Genomic DNA, 8,873 nt, shown 5'->3' on the forward strand with positions numbered 1-8,873 from the left:
TGCGGCGTCCTCGTCGCAATGATATAAAAGACGGGTGCGACGCTCGTTGGTGTTCTCAATGGCACCTCGAGCAATTGCATCTTGGACGCCCTCCTCTTTCTTGCTTTTGTAGATTTCCGACCATCCCGAATAACTTCCTTATGTTGCGAACAAGGAAGTTGTAGTCTCTCTCAACAAAGCTCTCGATGTCGTCCATCCTTCGATCCATTGCCACGATTCGATCGTGGCACCTATCAATGGTGGCATGGAGATCTGCGATTTCATTGCGGCACTTGACACAACACCCGAAGTGATGGCCGCCGCGGTTGGGGCTGTCATCTTCGGGCTCGTCGTCGTCCTTCTTCTTCTTGCCGCTATCACCTCCGGAGGGGTCGTCTTCTTTCCTTCTCTCCTCTTCAGCCCACCCCGGCCAATCATCATCGTAGTCACGACCGGTGGCACCCCATGAACCAGGGCTCATGATGCTCTCCCAATCACTGTCTCCAGCATAGTCCTTCGGCTCCGGGGTGTGCTCGACGTAATTTTTCCTTTTAACTCCGAGAAGGCGCAAGGAACGCCTAGGTGCGGGTGGTTTTTTGTCTTGTCGCTTCTCGCCTTCGTCTTCATCGCTGCTGATGACGACGATCACCCTTTGGGCTTGAGCTAGCTTCTCGTTGCACCATTGAAGGCCCTTCCCTCCGACGCTCATCCTTGCTTGAGTATTGAATTTCTTCGGAGGGGCCTTCGCTTCACATCGTTTTGCTTCGACAAGGAGGGGCTGCGCACCGGTTGCCGAGATGGGGCTAGGTGTCTTTGGCGTGGGGGTGTCAGGCGTCCAACCCCTCTCCTCGATCTCCATTGCTGCAATCATGGCTCTTGCGCTCGCTGGACCGGCCATTGTCGAAGTCTCTCACGACGTGGTGGTGTAGATTAAAAAGTATGAGAGAATAGATCTAACCCGCGCCTCTATTTATATCCCGAAAAGACTTGGACGAGAAGTCCAAAATCTCTTCGGTTTTGGCATGCGAAATCTATAAGGCACAGGTTTGAAATTTCCTTATCTCGTACCTACCGAAAATTGAGACCGATTCTCACACGAAGAGGCTAAGGCCGACCGGCCTAGGGGTGTTGGGCCGGCCGGCCCAGGGGGTTTTTCAGCCCACTGGACTCCAACTTTTTCCGAGGTGCACACCAATAAATTAGAAGTCTATGTTTTATTCAAAGTTCGTCCAGAATAGAAATAAAACTATGAAAATAAAATCTAAAAGAGAATATTTACAAACTTACCTTGCTTAACGTCGTTAGGCTTGACGTTCCGGTTCCTCATCCATGGTGTATATGTCAATGTAATGAAGGGGCACGACATCGGGCTCCAAGAATACCTTTAAGTCGCTGTCCGTTCACCACATATTGGTCGCCTTTCACATCCATGATTGTCACCGCTCCCGTGGGTGAAACCGAGTGTACGACGTATGGTCCATCCCATTTGCTTTGTAATTTTCCTTTGCCAAAGAGTTTGAATCTTAAATTGTATAGTAGGACCTTGTCTGCTTCTTTGAATTCCTTGTTTTGTAATCGCTTGTCGTACCACCTCTTCATCCTTTCTTTGTAAATTGATGCACTATTGTACGCTTTCAATCTTAACTCCTCCAATTCGTTTATTTGGATTCTCCTTTTAATTCCATCGGCTTCCGCATCAAAGTTCATCTCCTTCATCGCCCAATACGCCTTATGTTCTAGCTCAACCGGCAAGTGGCATGTTTTTTCATAAACAAATTGATAAGGAGTCATACCAATCGGGGTTTTGTGTGCCGTACGATATGCCCATAGTGCATCATCTAGTCTCTTCAACCAATCTTTTCCTCCTTTTACCACGATCTTCTTTAAAATGTCCTTCAATTGCTTGTTCGAAGTTTCCGCTTGTCTATTTGTTTGGGGGTGATAAGCCGTGGACACTCTATGTTCAATTCCCAATTTCTTCAAGCATTTACCAAAGTCTTTGCCCGTGAAGTGTGTTCCTCCATCGCTTATCAAGATTCTCGGGACGCCATATCGAGGGAAGATTACCGATTTAATCATGTTTATGGACTCCTCCGTTGATGCCTTCCGACATGGCATAGCTTCAACCCACTTTGAAACATAGTCCACCATCACCAATATATGCTCAAATCCATGTGAGTTCACGAATGGTCCCATGAAATCGATTCCCCAGACATCAAATAGATCTATTTGCAAATTGTAGTTCAATGGCATGGCATTCCTTTGCGAGATATTCCCCATCCTTTGGCATTCCGGACAAGTCGAAACAAATCTTTTCGCGTCTTCATGCATCTCGGGCCAATAGAATCCACTAGCCCATACCTTAGCTTGAGTTCTAAAGTGCCCATAATGTCCTCCATATCCCGACGAGTGACACTTTCTTAGAACTTCTTCACATTCCTCTTTTGGTATGCATCTTCTTAGGACTCCATCTTCTCCATATCTATATAAGTATGGTGGATCCCAATAGTATTTTCTTCTTTCCGCGATCACTCTTTTCTTTGCATTCTTGTTCAAGTGATCCAAGGGCATCCCTTTTATTGCCCTTATTATTTCATTCATCCAACTATCTTTGTCGAGAATTCTATATAGGTGATCATCTCTCATTTGATCCTCGATAGGTTCTTTTCCATCATCTCCATGGTTCATCCTTGATAGGTGGTCGGCCACAACATTTTCTGCCCCTTTCTTGTCCCTTATCTCCACATCGAATTCTTGTAGCAATAGGATCCATCGAATCAAGCGTGGTTTAGCATCTTTCTTGGAGAAGAGATACTTGATTGCCGCATGGTCGGTATAAACTATCACCTTTGAATTTACTATGTATGATCTGAATTTTTTGAAGGCGAATACCACGGCAAGCAATTCTTTCTCTGTTGTTGCATAATTAAATTGGGCTTTATTGAGAGTCTTGCTTGCGTAGTAGATAGCATTTACCTTCCCCTCTTTTCTTTGTCCAAGAACGGCTCCTACGGCGTAGTCGCTCGCATCACACATGATTTCAAAAGGTAGATTCCAATCCGGAGGTTGCATGATAGGAGCACTTATGAGGGATTGCTTGAGTGTTCGAAATGCGTGAAGGCAATCACTATCGAAGATGTATTCCACATCTTTTTGGAGAAGTTGTGTCAATGGCTTGGTGATTTTTGAAAAATCCTTTATGAACCTCCTATAGAATCCGGCATGACCGAGGAAGCTCCTCAAAGATTTGATGTCCGTAGGTGGTGGCAACTTCTCCACGGTTTCTATTTTTGCTCTGTCCACCTCTATCCCTCTCTCGGAGATAACATGACCGAGAACAATTCCTTCTTTCACCATGAAATGACACTTCTCCCAATTAAGCACAAGGTCAACCTCTCCACATCTTTTAAGAACTTTCTCCAAATTTCCCAAGCAATTATCAAAGCTAGTACCATGCACCGAGAAATCATCCAAGAATACCTCCATAATCTCTTCTATGAAATCTGAAAATATAGCCATCATGCACCTTTGAAAAGAAGTTGGCGCATTGCACAATCCAAAAGGCATCCTCTGATACGCAAAGGTTCCATACGGGCAAGTAAACGTGGTCTTATGTTGATCATCCGGATGAATAGGTATCTGGAAGAATCTCGAGTATCCATCAAGGTAACAAAAGCGTGAATGCTTTGCCAACCTTTCTAGCATCTCGTCAATGAATGGTAGTGGAAAATGATCCTTCCTCGTTGCCTTATTCAATTTTCTATAATCGATGCACATCCTCCATCCCGTGATGCTTCTTTGCGGTATCAATTGCTCCTTCTCATTTTTCACAACCGTGAGTCCTCCTTTCTTAGGAACACAATGCACGGGGCTTACCCATTCACTATGTGGCACGGGGTATATTATTCCGGCATTCAACAATTTGATAACCTCCTTCTTCACCACATCACGCATAGCATGGCTCAACCTTCTTTGATGTTCTATGACCGGCTTGTATTGCTCCTCGAGTTGTATACGATGTGTGCAAAAAGCGGGGCTAATACCTTTCAAGTCATTAATCGAGTAGCCGATCACCTTTTTGTGCTTCTTCAATAAATTCAGAAACTTCTCCGTCTCTTCCAGGCTCAATTCGTCGCTAATAATCACCGGAAAAGTCTTGCCCTCTCCCAAAAATTCGTATTTCAATCCCTTGGGGAGTGGCTTCATCTCAACATCGGGCACACAATCCTCTTCTTGATCTAACTCTCCAATGTCTTCAAATTTTTCTTCCTCCAAATTCCCGTGTTGTGGCTTCAATTCTTCCATTGTTTCCACTAGTTCTTCGTCTTGATCATCTTGAGCGTCTCCATTCTCCAAAGCGCGTTGGAGAGGATCCTTGAAAGAATCAATGGAACAAATGCTCTCTACCTCTTCGTTATCAAGAGGTAGAGGTGAAGCAAAAGACGATTTTGAATGAAATTCAAATGTGCGCTTCTCTCCATCTAGATCAAAAGTGACAATCCCTTTTACAACATCTAGAACAACATTTACTAATTTGAGAAAGGGTTTTCCAAGGATTATGCCTTCATGCTCATCATCACTAGCATTAATCACAAAAAAGTCGGTAGGAATTTTTTTACCCGCTATAGCAACATTTAGATTTCTAAGCACTCCTAGCGGTTTGATTAATCTACCATCTCCCATGATCAATTTAATGATTGTGGCATCTAGGTTTGATGTTTCGTTAAAAAGCTCAACATAAACCTTGGAACTCAGCACACTAACATGGGCGCCAACGTCACATAAAACATTGCAACATTTTGTTCCTTCTATTATGCAATCAACACGAGGTGTGGGTGATGGGTTACCTTCGCCTTGATCGCTTCCAATCGCATATACTTGGGCTATGTGCGCATAGGGTGATGATTCCGAGTTCACTCCCAGGGTCCTTTTGATCTCCAGCACTTCGTCTAAGTCAATCTCTTCCTCTTTTTCTTCAAAAAGTTTTCGAATAATATCGCCGGCCGATTCCTTGCCAAATGTATATCCCGTGTGATTATCCGGCAGGAAGTCTTCCGCTATCACCTTCGCCATTCCTCGCTGATTTGGATGCGGTCTTGCATTGTCGAACAATTTTCCGAAGTCAATTGGTATCCAATCCAATTGCTCGAATTCCCTTAGCGATTTGGCGGTGCCCATGGTTCTTCCTTTCTTTTCCGGGTCGTCTTTCGTTGCACTCCAGATCGATGCTTCTTCATCGTGGTTTGTCTCTATGACTTTCCCATGCTTCGGTTGTTCTTCCCTCACTTCCGATGCCTCTTTTCTGAAAATTTCAGCAAGCACCCGCACTTGAGATTCTTCCTCGGAGCTTGCCGAACATCGTTTTTCCCAATCTCTTCGCATGGCCGCACCCTTGCTGATTTTTTGTAGGAGTTGGGCGGCTTCCGTGAGTGTTTTCTCCATGAGATCTCCTCTTGCACACATTTGAACAAATTGCATGCACTCGGGGGTTAGGGAAAAATAAAAAGTATGCAAGAGTACTTCACCAGAAAATCGGAGCTTCGGTCCTTGTTCAATCAATCCATTGAATCTATCCCATGCTTGATCTATCCAAAAATGTCCAATTTCCTGTCAAAATGCAACATACTCCAAAATCCAGGACAAAATCGAAACCGGTCAAGTTCGGGTGCCAAGTGGTGGGTTAGTACATGAATCATCCCGAAGAATTTACCAAAACGACTCCTAATTATATAGTAAAATGGGTACTTAAGGAGCGCCAACACTAGCACTACTCGCCATCAAAAATGCTTAAGTATGAGTAATACCAAGGTAAAAGCAAGAACAACGCTGCCCTGATCGCAGGAAGCGATCAGGGCAGCATGGCGCTTACTTGGATGAAACCCTAGAATTAGGGGTGGCGGTGCGCCGAGAGTTGTTGTTTGCAAAACGTGATGACGTTCTTCCTTTACGAATGTCAGAGGGTACATATTTATAGTCTTGTAGACTTGACGACCAAGTTAAACAAAACCTAGTCCAATACGAAAACTAATCTATCTCTAATGATTACAGATAAAGAGAGCCCATTGGCTCCCGACGCACACAGATAAGAAGAGCCCATCGGCTCTTAGCATGGACCACAATCGCCTCTTCCCTAGACAATCCGTATAGGCCCATCGGCAGCTTCGGCCCATATCCTTCTCAACCAAATTCTGGTGGTAACACAGCCGATTCACAAGCCTTCTTTAATTTCCGCAGTAAGCCCAACTTGCTCTCGGCCCATTAATTAACCCTGTTAATTTATGGTGATAACAGAAGGAAACTGGGCGAGTGCACCCGAGGAGGAGCCAGGCACAACGGTCAGGAAGCCGTTGGAGAAGGTGGGGCCCAGGAGCCGTTGGCCCTGGGTCGGCCGACTTGTGGGGTCGGCCGGCCCCAGGGTGGGCCCCCTGGTGCTCTCCTTTGGCCAGGTGATTCCTCAACGGTTATGAACTTTGAAAATATGGTGCACGGCCAAAAGTTTGCTCGAAAATATGTCCAAATTATTTTTCCCAAAGGATTTTAAAACTCAGAGAATATTTTTTTGGTTTTTTTTTGTAAAAAGGGAAAAGTGCTAGAAAAATTCTAGCATGCAGAAAACAATTTTGAAAATTTCAAACATGCAGTGGAGAAAAACAAATAAGGTGCAAAGGAAATTTGAAAAGGCGGAGAAGAAAATATGAGATAAATACCAATTTACCTTTGGCAAGGGCGCGTCGTTTAAAGTGCGACGTGCACGACTTTTCTCAACCATACTTACCATTCGTCGGTTCGTCCTGCAGAACTGGATGAGGCCGAACTCTCGACCTTCCGCCAAACCTTCTTTTCCTTCTTCTTTCTTTTAGGTGCGGAGGGTCGTTGTTCTGGCTGGGGTTCTGGTGCACCCCAGAGTGCTTGCCCTTCACTGTCTTGTTGAATCAAGAAGCGCTGCTCTTCCTTCTTCTTGAACCTGAAAAACATATCCTCCCTTCCGACATGGAAACAGGTTTCTCCCTTTCCGACATCGATCCTTGCCTTGGCAGACCTTAGAAAAGGTCGCCCAAGTACAAGGTCAACTCCGAGGTCGCCCTCCATATCCATTACCACAAAGTCGGCAAGGACGAAATAGTCTCGTACTCGTACGAAAACGTGTTCGGCTATCCCTTCGGGATACCGAATGGTTGAATCTGCAAGCTGTATGAGCATAGTTGTTGGGGAAAGAGCAGGATATTCATGTGCTTCATATATTACCTTGGGCATTATATTCATGCTTGCCCCCATATTGCATAGGCATCACTCGAAGTGTTTGATGTAGATCGAGCAGCTGATCATGGGGACCCCTGGATCCTCTTGCACAGCTGCCACCATGCCATCCCAGACGTCGTTCCTTGGGGGATAGTACCTACCTGCATGGTTATTGCGTGGTAGCCTCCGGGACGAGTTACTCCATCCGGTAGACACCATGCTGACATTTTCAACGAGAGACTCGAGTTGCCCCGGGATCTTCCCGCTCTCAATAGCAGGTAACGAAGCAGCAATTTGAGCAAGCTGGGTTTCGATCATTTTGTTGAAACTTAACTGGTTTCTAAGAGTTGAAGACAAAGTTTCAAGCTTGACATTTAAACTTTCCAGGGATTTGTCATTGGCCAAAATCTTTTTATTTATATTTTCGTTGATTTTAACTTGGCCAAGGACAAGTTCTCTCAAGGGAGATTGGTTCGAACTGAAATTCGAATTATAAGAAGGATTGTAGTTATTACCTCCCTGAAAAGGTGGACGTGGCTGGTTCCACCCCTGGCCTCCTTGTGGTGGACAGATTCCATTGTTATGGTTGTTGTTGAGGTATGCGCAGTCTTCACGGGTTTCGGGGCAGTCGTTCCCCGAATGTCCATCGTTACCACAGACTTCGCACATGAAGTGCGAACCCATGGCGTAAACGGGAGCATGGATCGGTTGTTTGCTCCCTTCCTCCATCTTCTTGATTAGGAGGTCCAGCTTCGCGGCAATCATATCCGTCTCTTTAACGGTATGCATGCCTTTTGTATGGGGTTGGAGTCGTTCATCGCTCCACCCTTGATTGGAGACCATTTTTTCGACCAATGCTTTGGATTTGGTAATGGTCAGGTCGAGGAAGGCTCCTCCAGCAGTGGCATCAATATTGGCTTCAGATGTCGTTGTGAGCCTGTTGTAGAAGCTTTGCAGGACGAGCCACTCGTCCATGCCATGGTGAGGACAAGCCAGGATGTATTCCTGCAGCCTTTGCCAAGCTTCTGGGATGGATTCCATCCCCGTCTGCTAGAAACTTGATATTCTCCGGCGCAGAGCATTTGTTTTGCCCAGCGGGAAGAATTTTGCGAGGAACGCCTTGGAGCATTTGTCCCAGGTGTCGATATCTTTTTCCTTGTAAAACCACTGTTTCGCCTTCCCCAAGAGGGAAAAGGGAAACAAACGAAACTTGACAACGTCGGCGGTGACACCCCGTATGACAACAGTGTCGCAGAGCTCCAGAAAATTCTGCAAATGTGCATTTGCATCCTCATTTGGCTTGCCACAGAATGGGCTAGCCTGCACCATGTTGATGAGACTTGATTTGAGCTCGAAGTTCATGTCCCCGACATTGATGTTGGGGCCAGTGGCCACATTGTCGATGGAGGGGACACATAACTCGCGGAGAGTCTTTTCAGCCATAGCCTCAAGAACAAGTGGTGCTTCTGAAATGGGTTCCTGTGTCGGGAGGATAGCGAGAGGAGGAACGATGCGAGGTCGTGCCCTTCTCACGAGCCTCTCTGGATTGTCTATGTAGTTTTCCGGCAAGGAGAAACCGGTCATACACTACCCCTGTCTTCTTTCAATTCAAAAATAAAAGAAGACATAAAGTGACATTAGCCTGAAAGAGTAAA

The 8,873-nt window shown here is 45.6% G+C and overlaps 1 non-coding gene across 1 annotated transcript; it reads left to right on the forward strand.

Moving 5' to 3' along the window:
- The first annotated feature begins 8,191 nt into the window (after positions 1–8,191).
- Positions 8,192–8,300, forward strand: LOC120694282. The gene has a single exon (XR_005683419.1). It is a non-coding gene; the product is annotated as a small nucleolar RNA R71 (small nucleolar RNA).
- The last annotated feature ends 573 nt before the right edge of the window (positions 8,301–8,873 follow it).

The sequence above is a fragment of the Panicum virgatum genome, unplaced genomic scaffold (genome assembly GCF_016808335.1).
Source record: "Panicum virgatum strain AP13 unplaced genomic scaffold, P.virgatum_v5 scaffold_4536, whole genome shotgun sequence".
Classification (NCBI taxonomy): Eukaryota; Viridiplantae; Streptophyta; class Magnoliopsida; order Poales; family Poaceae; genus Panicum; species Panicum virgatum.